Source organism: Schistocerca serialis, chromosome 5 (genome assembly GCF_023864345.2).
Source record: "Schistocerca serialis cubense isolate TAMUIC-IGC-003099 chromosome 5, iqSchSeri2.2, whole genome shotgun sequence".
NCBI lineage: Eukaryota > Metazoa > Arthropoda > Insecta > Orthoptera > Acrididae > Schistocerca > Schistocerca serialis.
In genome coordinates this window covers 364,172,443-364,185,138 of record NC_064642.1, presented here as the reverse complement: position 1 = coordinate 364,185,138, position 12,696 = coordinate 364,172,443, and positions in this window count along the sequence as shown.

The following is a 12,696-nucleotide window of genomic DNA, read 5'->3' as shown; positions in this document are numbered from 1 at the left end:
CATCAGAGCTAATTCGCATTTGCTTAACAATGTTACCTACACATTTGAGACACATAATTTCAACTTTTAGATGTAAAGATGATTTAAAATCATTTCAAACATTACTTCATGAACTGGAATTGGATAGTGACAGCAGCTTAGCGACAAAACACAGTAACAATATCAGCAACTATGAAATGCAAGATGCCTTTCGCCACATGAAAACAAAATCTGTGGTAACTCACATAACAAATACAACCACAGAAACAATTATAGGTGAAATAACCAACAATGACTGGATTAAGTATAATTCTCACAGATGACTAATGATAGTGTGATAGAAGTAATTTCTGGAGCTCTGGTTATCAACATAAAAACAGACATCACAGGAATTATGGTAATGAGAATAGGCATAATCATAATTATCATAACAATCAAAATAATACATACAGTACACAAACTTAGATGGTAGTCATGCAAATTCTCATGGCACAATTCAGGTAGATAAAATTCGCAGAATACACAACAAAGCAACAGTGTGCAAATAGCAACCAACACAAGCAAAACCAACACAATCACGGTAATCAACATCATAATTCGCAGTGGCAAAATTCTGGAATGGTAAGCCCAGCAAAACAGATAGAAATAACTGAAGTCAGTACACCAAATCCACGAGCAATACAGTAATACAGGACAATGACTCGTGTCTAAGACTGCATTCAGAGTGGCACTGACAACAGATGTCAGACACCGTTGCCAAAGGTTGCCTGATAACATTGGCTGATGGCTTTGTCACAGAGCATCCAATCTCAGTCCTCAGTCTTTGGCGGGATTGAGGAGATTAGGTTAGGTTAGATCTATTTTCTGTATGAAGTATGTTATATTTTAGCCTCCAAGGATAGGATGGACACCATGATGTCTCTATGCTTGGAGACGAGTGCTGCAGTGCCGCTTTTGCTACTAACATGCATGTAAATGAGCTAATTTGTCTTGAAAAGAACATGGTGAGTACTGTACACTCTGTCCTCAGTTACTGGAATTACAAGATAAGTTTTACGAATAACAAGATGAAGGGAAACACAACATGCCACAAAAGTTAAAAACGCTCGAACTTTGTGATGCCAATTTCCTTCTCTCAACAGTGATTAGTGTCAGAAACTAACAGGCCATAATTGATATTTTTCATATTTATATGTGTGTAATACGAAAATATGCACTAATGATCTGTCCAAAACACGTTGTTCGGAATGTGGTTTATTACGCTACATGGGAGGAATGTGCTACTTGGTTGTTCAAAGTTTTTGCCAATAGGGTTATGAACACATAATGGTTAATCTACGTGGTGAGAGTACCTGTTTCTATTACATAATGCTTGGATAAAATATGTGCGTAAGTAAGCAAATACTATCTCATAAATTAAAGGTAGATTTGTGGTTTCACAGCAGCTCAGTTTACTCTATAAGTGGTGAAAACTAATGCAGAACTAACAGGCTATTCAGATAATCAGATTCTACTGTGCTTTACTGCTCTCTAAACATTTACCCAGTGGATTTGAGAAAGGAAGTAACAGTATTATTTCAGACTGAATGTTGCTTTAAGTAAAGAAAATCTACCATATTACAGTGTCTTTTAGTGAACTTGCACTGCTCCAGAATTTGGCATAGAATAAAGTAAAAATTTCGTAATACAGGTATTTGAGATCCAAGAGTGAAAGTATTAGATTTTAAATTGGTATTTAGATGATCATGAATAACATTCAAGGTATCATACAGAAACTTTGAAACTGTACTTTTCAGAACGAGGTATAGGCCTAACTGTTAAAGTCAAATATCAAATTGTCGCTTCTAATTTTACTTGAACCAGAACTGCATATTTAATATGAGAATTGGACTTTTTAATAGACCTCAAAATACACCTTTGCAAATAGAGGCCTGCTCGAAATCTGTTTTGATGAATTAATTTAACAATGTGCAGACATGTGTCAGTTAATCTTTAATGACTATAATTCAGTATAAGTGTAAAAGACTCTGAAACTCTGAACACCTAAAGCACTGAAAACTGGAAAAACGTATGTACACTACGTTTGCAGACCACTTCATATACCTTAATCGCCACCCTAATGCCATAAAAATTTCAGTTAGCAGTAATAATAATTAGTAGACAGTAACTTTAAGCAAAAGACAAGCCATTCTTGCCACTCGAACAAATTATTTTTCCATATTATAAACCAACCTAAAATTTTTGGTAAAGATTTTGCCCACTTGTGGTTTCCAATAAACCTGCAGTTTCAGTCCGTAGATTCCAAACTGTATCCCAGTTATAATATTTTTATGCTCAGGATGCCACAAACTCCGCCTTTGGCTAAACATACAAGTCGCTCATAGTAATGTTTTGTGTAGTGTCAGCCATTATGACTGAAAAAAGAAACTGATTTGAATTTTACCAGTTGCAGTGTGAAATATGTATGTTCGGACCATGAGGTCGGCTCCATTGTCACCACGCATAGCAGTGTACTGATTTGAAACGATCAGCCGTCTTCGGCCGATATCGGTCGTCAGAGGAATCCACCAATATTGGTGCTGACGACTGACAGTGGCCCGAGCCGGCCGATCCTTTTAGTTAAGTACACCACTACGTGCGTGGTCACACTAAAGAAGATCATATCTTCTGAATGTACTTCAGACGAGAATCGGTGAAGAAAAAATCAATACATTTTCTTTGGTCAAATCGACCGACGTTCTCAAACACAAAAGAAACTGATAAGTCTACAAAAGAGTGAATTTGTGGCATTCTAAGGATGAAAACATTGTAACAGGAATATAGTTCGAAATATATGGAATGGAATCGCAGGTTTATTCGAAACCTCAAATAGGTAAAATCTTTATTGAAGATTTATACACAGATTGTTGTTGTGGTCTTCAGTCCTGAGACTGATTTGATGCAGCTCTTCATGCTCCTCAATCCTATGTAAGCTTCTTCATCTCCCAGTACCTACTGCAGCCTACAACCTTCTGAATCTGCTTAGTGTACTCATCTCTTGGTATCCCTCTACGATTTTTACCCTCCACACTGCCCTCCAATGCTAAATTTGTGATCCCTTGATGCCTCATAACATGGCCTACCTACCAGTCCCTTCTTCTTGTCAAGTTGTGCCACAAACTCCTCTTCTCCCCAATTCTATTCAATACCTCCTCATTAGTTATGTGATCTACCCATCTAATCTTCAGCATTCTTCTGTAGCACCACATTTCGAAAGCTTCATTCTCTTCTTGTCTAAACTATTTATCGTCCACGTTTCACTTCCATACATGGCTACACTCCATACAAATACTTTCAGAAACGACTTCCTGACACTTAAATCAATACTCGACATTAACAAATTTCTCTTCTTCAGAAACGCTTTCCTTGCCATTGCCAGTCTACATTTGATATCCTCTCTACTTCGACCATCATCAGATATTTTGCTCCCCAAATAGCAGAACCCCTTTACTACTTTAAGTGCCTCATTTCCTAATCTAATTCCCTCAGCATCACCCGACTTAATTCGACTACATTCCATTATCCTCGTTTTGTTTTTGTTGATGTTCATCTTATATTCTTTTGAAGGCACTGTCCATTCCATTCAACTGATCTTACAAGTCCTTTGCTGTCTCTGACAGAAACACAATGTCATCGGTGAACCTCAAAGTTTTTATTTCTTCTCCATGGATTTTAATACCTACTCCAAACTTTTCTTTTGTTTCCTTTACTGCTTGCTCAATATACAGATTAAATAGCATCGGGGAGAGGCTACAACCCTGTCTCACTCCCTCCCCATCCACTGCTTCCCTTTCATGTCCCTCGACTCTTATAACTGCCATCTGGTTTCTGAACAAATTGTAAATAGCCTTTCGCTCCCTGTATTTTACCCCTGCCACCTTCAGAATTTGAAAGACAGTATTCCAGTCAACGTTGTCAAAAGCTTTCTCTATGTCTACAAATGCTAGAAACATGGGTTTGCCTTTCCTTAATCTTTCTTCTAAGATAAGTCGTAGGGTCAGTATTCCCTCACGTATTCCAACATTTCTACAGAATCCAATCTGATCTTCCCGAGGTCGGCTTCTGCCAGTTTTTCCATTCGTCTGTAAAGAATTCGTGTTAGTATTTTGCAGCTGTGACTTATTAAACTGATAGTTCGGTAATTTTCACATGTGTCAACACCTGCTTTCTTTGGGATTGGAATTATTATATTCTTCTTGAAGTCTGAGGGTATTTCGCCTGTCTCATGCATTTTGCTCACCAGATGGTAGAGATTTGTCATGACTGGCTCGCCCAAGGCTGTCAGTAGTTCTAATGGAATGTTGTCTACTCCTGGGGCCTTGTTTCGACTTAGGTCTTTCAGTGCTCTGTCAAACTCTTCACGCAGTATCATATCTCCCATTTCATCTTCATCTACATCCTCTTTCATTTCTATAATATTGTCCTCAACAGCATTGCCCCTGTATAGACCCTCTATATACTCCTTCCACCTTTCTGCTTTCCCTTCTTTGCTTAGAACTGGGTTTCCATCTGAGCTCTTGATATTCATACAAGTGGTTCTCTTTTCTCCAAATCTACATCCCTAGAACCTCAAAAAGTAATTTGTTCAAGTGAAGAGAGTGGTGTATCTTATATGCTTATAGCTACTGCAGTGAATCTTTTTTGTGGTAAGTTGTTTACAAATTACTGCTTAATGGCGTTTTATGCCAGTACGGTGGAAATACTGTTAATATGAAGTGGTTTGCGAATGTGGTGTACAGAACATATTTCCACTTTTAAGTACTTTAGGTTTTTAGAGTACCTTATGCTACATTTTATGATTTACCCTTACTGAATTTACCCATCAAACTACTGCTGCTGCTGGTGTGGGAGCACCGTCCGCCACTGTTTTCTGCAGATGAGACTTTCAGTGGAAAAAGTATTTTGTACAGGTCGCCATATTGCACTGACAGCTAAACCCTGCAGAAGTGTCATACAGATCGTCAATACGGAAAGACTCTTACTCAATTATACTGCTCTGCCACTGAGGACGGAAGCCTGAATATTAGAGCGTGAAACAGATCTCCAACCTGGCAATATATCTCCGCATACTGTGTCAATGCAGTAGACAAACAATAAGTATCCGGCACCATATAAAATCGCCCCTTTTACATCATTCGTATAGCTATCGACTGCCAGACACTCTCATATATACCGCGAAGACAGACAGCACCATTTAAAATCCTCACTGCACTGGATATTTCCTTTTAGGTTGGGTGGTTATCCACTCCAGACGCATGATCAGCGTGCCCTCTGTGGACCAAAGTCACTCGCAGAACTGTTGTACAAAGGCCGTTCGCTTCCTCCTGACACAAAGACGTTACTGTTTCTGGCCCCGACCTGCTTGCTTGCTTACTTTTTTACACCCATCTCCAGTCTCTGGGATTACAAGAACACATGTATTTTCACATGGTTTGCCATAATATTATACCATGTACGCGATACATCTCGATATCAGGCACATAGCAGCATCCTAACTGATCGCTCACGCAACATAATTCTGAAGATATAAGTTGGGTATTATTTTTCTATAAATCTGAAACTTTAGAGAGGTGGAGTGCGCTGTAAACCACTGAGTAACTAGAAACTTATCCTGTCTGCAAAGACTTTTACGTGAGAACTCGACAAAAAAATAAAGGAAAGTGATACTTTCACTCATGAATACCAATGTCGGTGATATAACAGATTCCAAATCATCCCTATAATTTAGAAAGTCAACTAAGGTGTTTCTCATGTCTAGGGAACCAGCAAAGGTGTCTTCCACTTGTCTTTCACCTGCTAGATGCACACTCCGAAATCAATGTTCCCTCAACTAAATAAAGGCACTAAATGTGCAGAAGCAGTCAACTGAACAATTTACATGGGAGGAAATAACGGTCCAGCACAATCACATGTCCATATTGAATCTTCTCAAATTTCCACGTGATCACAAAATCTCTTCATCACTACTAAGTATTAGTTCGCTATTCGGCCGTCTAGAGGACGATATGGTTAAGTCAGCTACATTCTTACACCCCAACAGGTCTATCCATTCGGACATCTCCCACCATTAGCTGGAAACGTGAATCATTCCTGCCACAAGTCACCGGCGCTGCATGTCAGGCATGCATAGACAGAATCGTCCTAGGAAAAAAAAACAGCCTCGCATATATTTTATCCCTGTACTTACAGTTAAATATTACAATTGCAGACTTAATTGAACGACATTCGACAATGAGCAAAGTATTGGAAATACACCCTGCTGACGGCTGTGGCTTTGGAAATAGAAACATCTGTGCCATGCCATTCTTATGTCTTGACATACTCTTCTCTTTGCTATCACAGTATTCCATGTCAAATCCGTACCTTGCTTATGACTGGACATAGTCATTTTCTTTGCACATGTCGAAACACACACTTATACTTTATAACCCTGACACTCAAGGCGAACTTATCACGCTCCCCCTACTACTAAGTATAATACTTCGTCAATAACTGATTGCCAGAGACATGTCTCATAAGTTTTTCTTGTGGGTGCTACCACCATGTCTTAGAAAGGAAGGCGTAATTGTCTTACAAGCTGCTATATGTTAAAAAAATACAACCATATTACCATCACAAGCGGTCTTGGTTCTACAGGTGCACACAAGTATCCATGTTAAAAGCTGTACCAGCTTTATAAATCCACATATGGCATTAACTACGAATGACGTGGTTTTTCCAGACAAATACCGTGACACTGAATATAGACAGTGATCGCTGGAGTGTATATTATCAGACCAGCAGGGTGGGTAAACTCTCATAATAAAATTACTGAATTTTGAAAGTGATTTGGCTAAGGAGCATAGTATAAAACTGACATTTGCAATTCCCTCACACCGCCGCCATTAGATATTTCTCCAGTATTTATAACACATTCTGTCTCGATGCTATGACAGATGTTCAGTGATATATCGACTGGGTTATAGGTGATGGTTGATTGGGAAGGATCATAAACAGTAGTAGGTGGTGTGCTGATTGAGATCGTAAGAAATGTACACTAGATTTTCAGATCTCTAGTGGTACACTTTCGGTAGAAATGCTGTCTCGGATTTGTAATCAAGTCTTTCCATTCAGCCACATACCTGCGTTGGATCCTATGGAGATGTCCTTTCATTATTACAGCCACTAGTGAATCATATTTCTGGCACTCTCATATCTCGAAACGAGTCACCTCTCTCAAACATATCTGCTACCGTAAAATTCCAATGTTGTTTTAGGTAGTTTCTAAGCATCTTGCAACTGCACCTCGACTCTACTCTACCATCCCTGAAACTTTGTGCTTGTGATCATATCAATGTAAGTCGGAACTGAGTAGAAGTTGCAGAAAGCTATATCTACCACCTTCTGCAATCCATGTAGAAACAGGCTATGCTGAATTACAGCTACAGGACCGTGTTTTGACCATTCGATGGAAACAGGAACTGGGAGAAGGTCGAGGATTTTGCTACTGCACTGTGGTGTGTCCCCAAACTGCATACAAGAACTACTGATTTGCGTCCCTCAGAGCCCATTCACGTCTATCACCTCAACATGCTATCTTCGTTATTCTGTACCATTCAACAGAGATAAATTACGAGCTATAAAAGTTCCACTAACTTCATCCAATAGAGAACTCGATAAGATTTTTACTGCATTTCTCTCCTCCCATATATCCTATTAAATATACAGGTATTGATCAACTGCACAGACCAGTTTAAAGTTTCTTCACCTGTACTGTAGGAGGATCACCGTATCCCACAGACTATACTGTAAATCGCAAGAGACGCACCCTGTCACCCTGTGTCATTGTTTGAAACATTGTTTCTGTTCTGCTGTAACACACTTTGTACACTGCCGTACATTTTGCTATTCTGCCACGACTTCAAGGTCTGTGTCTTTCTAAACTGACATTAACAAGTTCTGATCTATTGCCTCTCACAGAAAACTAGACGTCACAAGGCGTAAATCACGTTGTACTGCTGCTACCATAACACACCACACACACTGGATGATTTTAAATAAAAGACAGTAACAATGTAAGGAAACTAGAAGAGTTTGGTGGCGTTGTGGAGAGTTTTCAAACTGCAGTCTGAACGTGACTGACGACCTCTACATTTAAACTCGTCTGTCACAGTGACGAAATAGCTGATGACCCTGCATCCTGTCTGACTGATTCCTCATAAGGAGTGGGACAACCTATGCGTCAAGACACGCTGCATTGTTGCCAAATTTATTCAAGATGGTGGCGATGACGTAATCCAATATGGCGGCATGTAGACTTGGCAACATCACATGACGTCATCCAAGATGGCGGCTTTTGGCGGGAAAATAGGCCAATTGTGCTATGTCCACTAACCTAACCTCCAGAAAAAATGGCGGGAATTTTGAATTTTGGCGGGAAAATAGCCCAATTGTCCTATGTCCACTAACCTAAGCCTCCAGAAGAAAAAATTGCAAGTAGTTTGAATTCCAACAGGATAATGCATGCAAAATCCATACTTATCTCTATTATTATTATTATTGATTATCATTTATTAACACTCATTATCATTTATTATCATTCATTATCATTTATTATCATTCATTATTATTATTATTATTATTATTATTATTTATTATTATTATAGGCCTACCTCCACTAGAAAATTGCGCAAAATTCAAATTCCAACACGATAATGTCTCGAAAACTGTACTTCTGTTTATTATTATCATTTATTATTTATTCAAGATGTCCGATTTTCTCGGTGAGAAAGCCATTTTCCTTACATCCATAACAAAAATCTATCACAAGTTTAAATCCCAACACCATAATTGATCACACGTACGAACTTTCTCCGTCACTTATCTTTTTTCACTGGTAGCCTATCATAATCGCGTCAAATAATAAACTGCACTTACAGTAATGTAAGTCACGTCCTTTGATTTTGCAGGGGGGAAGGGACTGAAGACTTTATTTCAAGCAGTACGGTCATCACTTGTTCTCCAACACAGTCAGCACACACATCTTTGATATCACAGTGCAGTCACCACGACGTCCGCGCTCCAACTGAATTAGTTCAAATCCTCACCACCCCCTGGCCAGCGCGCGGAGACACAGCCGACGCCTGTCACGTGGCGGCCGGCCACTCGCGCTTGGACTGGCGGTACGCTGGGGGCGAGCCCAGCGATCGCTCCCACGTCGTAAACATGTTTTCGCTGGACACGCTGGAACTTGCCGAGCTTGACGTCACAGCGGTCCCTTGTCCGCTCACCATGTGTATTCGAGGCCTACACACGTTTGCAACAATTTTCTTAGGTTGGTGGCGGGAGCGCAAGTGTGCTTTGTATACAGGCAGATCTCAAACTTAATTTCAGTATCATTTTTATGTAGGTCTGATGGTGTAATAGTATTATTTCTGACTCGTGATCTGGTGTGATCATTGGGCACTAGATGTGTACGCAGGGCTATATTGGGCTCGTATCATAGAAATGAAAAGTTTTACGATTGGGGTAGAGATAGCTCAGCGTATGGTGACCGGGGAGAAGGATGTATGTCTGACAGGCGGAAAAGTAAGCGATCTAAGATTATTGCCCGTTTTTAAGTGCTGAACATTCTAGTCTTAGGAGTGTGTGTGTGTTTATGTTCTCTCTCTCTCTCTGTCCCTCTCTCTCTCTCCCCTACCGGAACATTCGCTGCACTGATCATGGACTCTAGAACAATACTTTACACATGATAGATTGGGTGATTTAGTTAAAAATCTATCGAACTACGTTGTATATAAATATCACTCCGTTCTTGTTCTTCTTAACTGTATGCTATTAAATTAAGGCACTTTGAGATCTGTTACTATAGATCTATATGGTGTGCTAAGCTCCAAGACTTGGTTACATTTCGAGAATTGTGGTGCACTTGGAGGGGTCAGGACTAGGAAAGCTCTATTCAGTCAAGAGAGGTGGAGTGTAGCTCTATTCGTCTGCTCGGTTGAGGAATAATTGGGTAGCGATGTAGCAGTGTCGGTTGGTCAATGCCGAGGTGAGGATGATCTTTCAACGTAAGAGGACTAGATAGCTCTGTGACCGCCATACACATAGAGATTGATGGAGTACTATGGGAGAGGTCTTAGAAATATGTATAGCGTTGTCTGGTATAATTTGATCGTCTTTATGTGTTCGAGAATTAGGTGTGAATGGACGTGCTGAGAGGTCATCTATGAATGTTCACAATGATACTTGCAAAGCAGAGGATGTATGGTTTAGCTATGATATCAGCTGTGATGGATAATATGACAGTAGATTGATGGTGTCTTATCCATCGTGTCTGTGCATCGGGCACGACATAATGATTGACAACAATGCTTGCTTGAGTTGGGAGCCAAATTTTGGTTGATGGACCGCAACTTCCGGGGTTGCTAGCACTAAAAACGGTGATCCCGTACTTGTGTGTAAAAATGACCAATTACTAGAAATGGAGTTATAAACTATTCAGTCACTGCGACATATGAGTTTAAATGCAGAGGTGGTCAATCACTTTCGAGGGAAGTTGCTACAATGTCAGCAGGCTCTTCTAGTTTCCTTGTGTTGTGGCTGTCCTTTATTTAAAATCATTCAATGTTATGGTATCGACTGTAAGACTATGATTTACAAGGAGCAAGGTATAGTTTACTGTGAGAGGCCGTGCATCAGTCCGCATTAATGTCTGTTTAGAATCAGACACTGACTTCAAAGTCGTGGCAGAAAGACGAAATGCACGGCAGTGTGCAAAAGCATGTTGGAAAACACTGTTTGAACAAGGGCCAGAGGCAGCTTCTCATTCGCTTACAGTATGGGTGATCAAACTTTAAAGGGGTGTCTGCAGCGTGTGTATATTTAATTTTATCTTGTTCATATAGGCAACTGTAGTTTGAGGTGTCGGACTTGGCGAGCTGTTAGGAATTCTTGGATGGTCGCACTCTGAGTTATTCGAGGGTAGGGAGGGGGGGGGGGGGAATTGCGAATTCCGTTTGTCCGCGCTGGAGATGGATCACATTGGTGCCTTCGTGACTTTTTCACTGTTTGATGGTAGAGGATAAAGATGATAGGGTGTTGAGGATCTGTTGTACTTGTACCTAGTTTGAGGGGTACAACATTGCGCGCATTTCTGGCGAATGGTCAAAACAAGGTCCTCTTGTAGTAACTGAGATCGTTCTGTTTATAGACAGGTTGTAGAAGGTAATAGATATGTCTTTCTTTGACTTAAATTGCAGAGATCAGATGGGTGAAGATAAATGCATATTCATCTATGCTTAGAAAGGGAGAATGCTTTTTTATTATTAAGTGAGTTTTGACAGGAGTGAATATGATTTTATATATGCGAGTGTTTCAGCGAAGGGTGAATGACATCACGTTCGCTGGCTGGGGGAGACACTGTTTACATGTCCTGTTGGAGATGCAAGGGGGAGATAGAGATCTGCGCTATTCAGGAGATCATTTGTGCACTGTATGTCGTTAGAGAATAGCTGGAGAACAGGTATAGTGAGAGCCCACTCCAGCATTCTGGTCCTGGGGCTGAGTGGATGGCTGTTTAGATGGACAGCTATGTGGCTTTGACATGCACCCGGCGGCGGTCGGACACTCGCCTTGTAAGGCGCTATGGGATTAGTTTGAGCATTTAGTACTTGTTTCCGTGGTTATTGGATAAAGAACTGTAATATTGAAGGTCATGTCCTCAGTGGGGCCGCTATGTAATTGAGTAAGTGTGTTTACGTATTTGAAGATATGTTTGGCGAATGGTGATGTTAAGTTGATGGTGCAATTAAGCCACCACTGTAAAAATATAGCTGTGTGCTGCTGAAAGAAAGAAAGAAAGGGGTGACCTTGCCCCCAGACCTTGAGTTATTAGATAAGAGCAAGTGATAGTTGAATGATGCTATGTGTTCGGATATAGGAGTCTGTAAACGGCAGGCCAAGATTTTTTTATGTGGAAATTTATGCAATCTATAGATAGCGATATTGGACCGCTAGTGACAACAGTTAAGAGCGGAAAAATAGGTACAAATCGAGCGCTGGCAGAACGTTGCGGCAATGGTAATACTATTTATTTCAAGGTGGAGGTGGTAAATATGGACCAGGCTTTTAATATTGTCGTATGTGCTTGATGCTCTGTATAAAAGTTTGACTCTTTAATTGCGTTTGGTATTTCTGGGTGTGTGTAAAATTAATTTTACTGTTGAAAGTGTGAGAAAGATGAGTTGATGGTGTTTAGATAGAGGCTACGTTTGTAATTCGAAAAGAGGGGATGAGAATGGTAAATTGATTGATGGGCATGGTTTGTGGGGTGATATATGAGTGTCAAGATAGCATTGAGGACGTTTGCGTATGTTGATTTGGGACGGGTGTGAGGTTAGGTGCGGTGGGAGGTGTAAATTAAATCTTTTTTTTTTTAATGTTGTAGAGTAAGAATAATTTTGAGAAGGTTTTAGATGGCTGGTCACGCGACGAGGCGAGAGCAGGGATGTGTAGTTATGTTTAGTTAAAGGGCTGTGTAATGTGGTGTGAGGAGCAATGCGCAGTGTGCTACAGTGTCATAGGAGGTAAAGACATATGCTGCCATGATGTGTCTAGCGTATGGAGGCTGCGCTTTGATAATTATGCTACGTTGATATAAAGTTGACTTTCACCCGCGTACGGTGGTAGCGGCTCGGG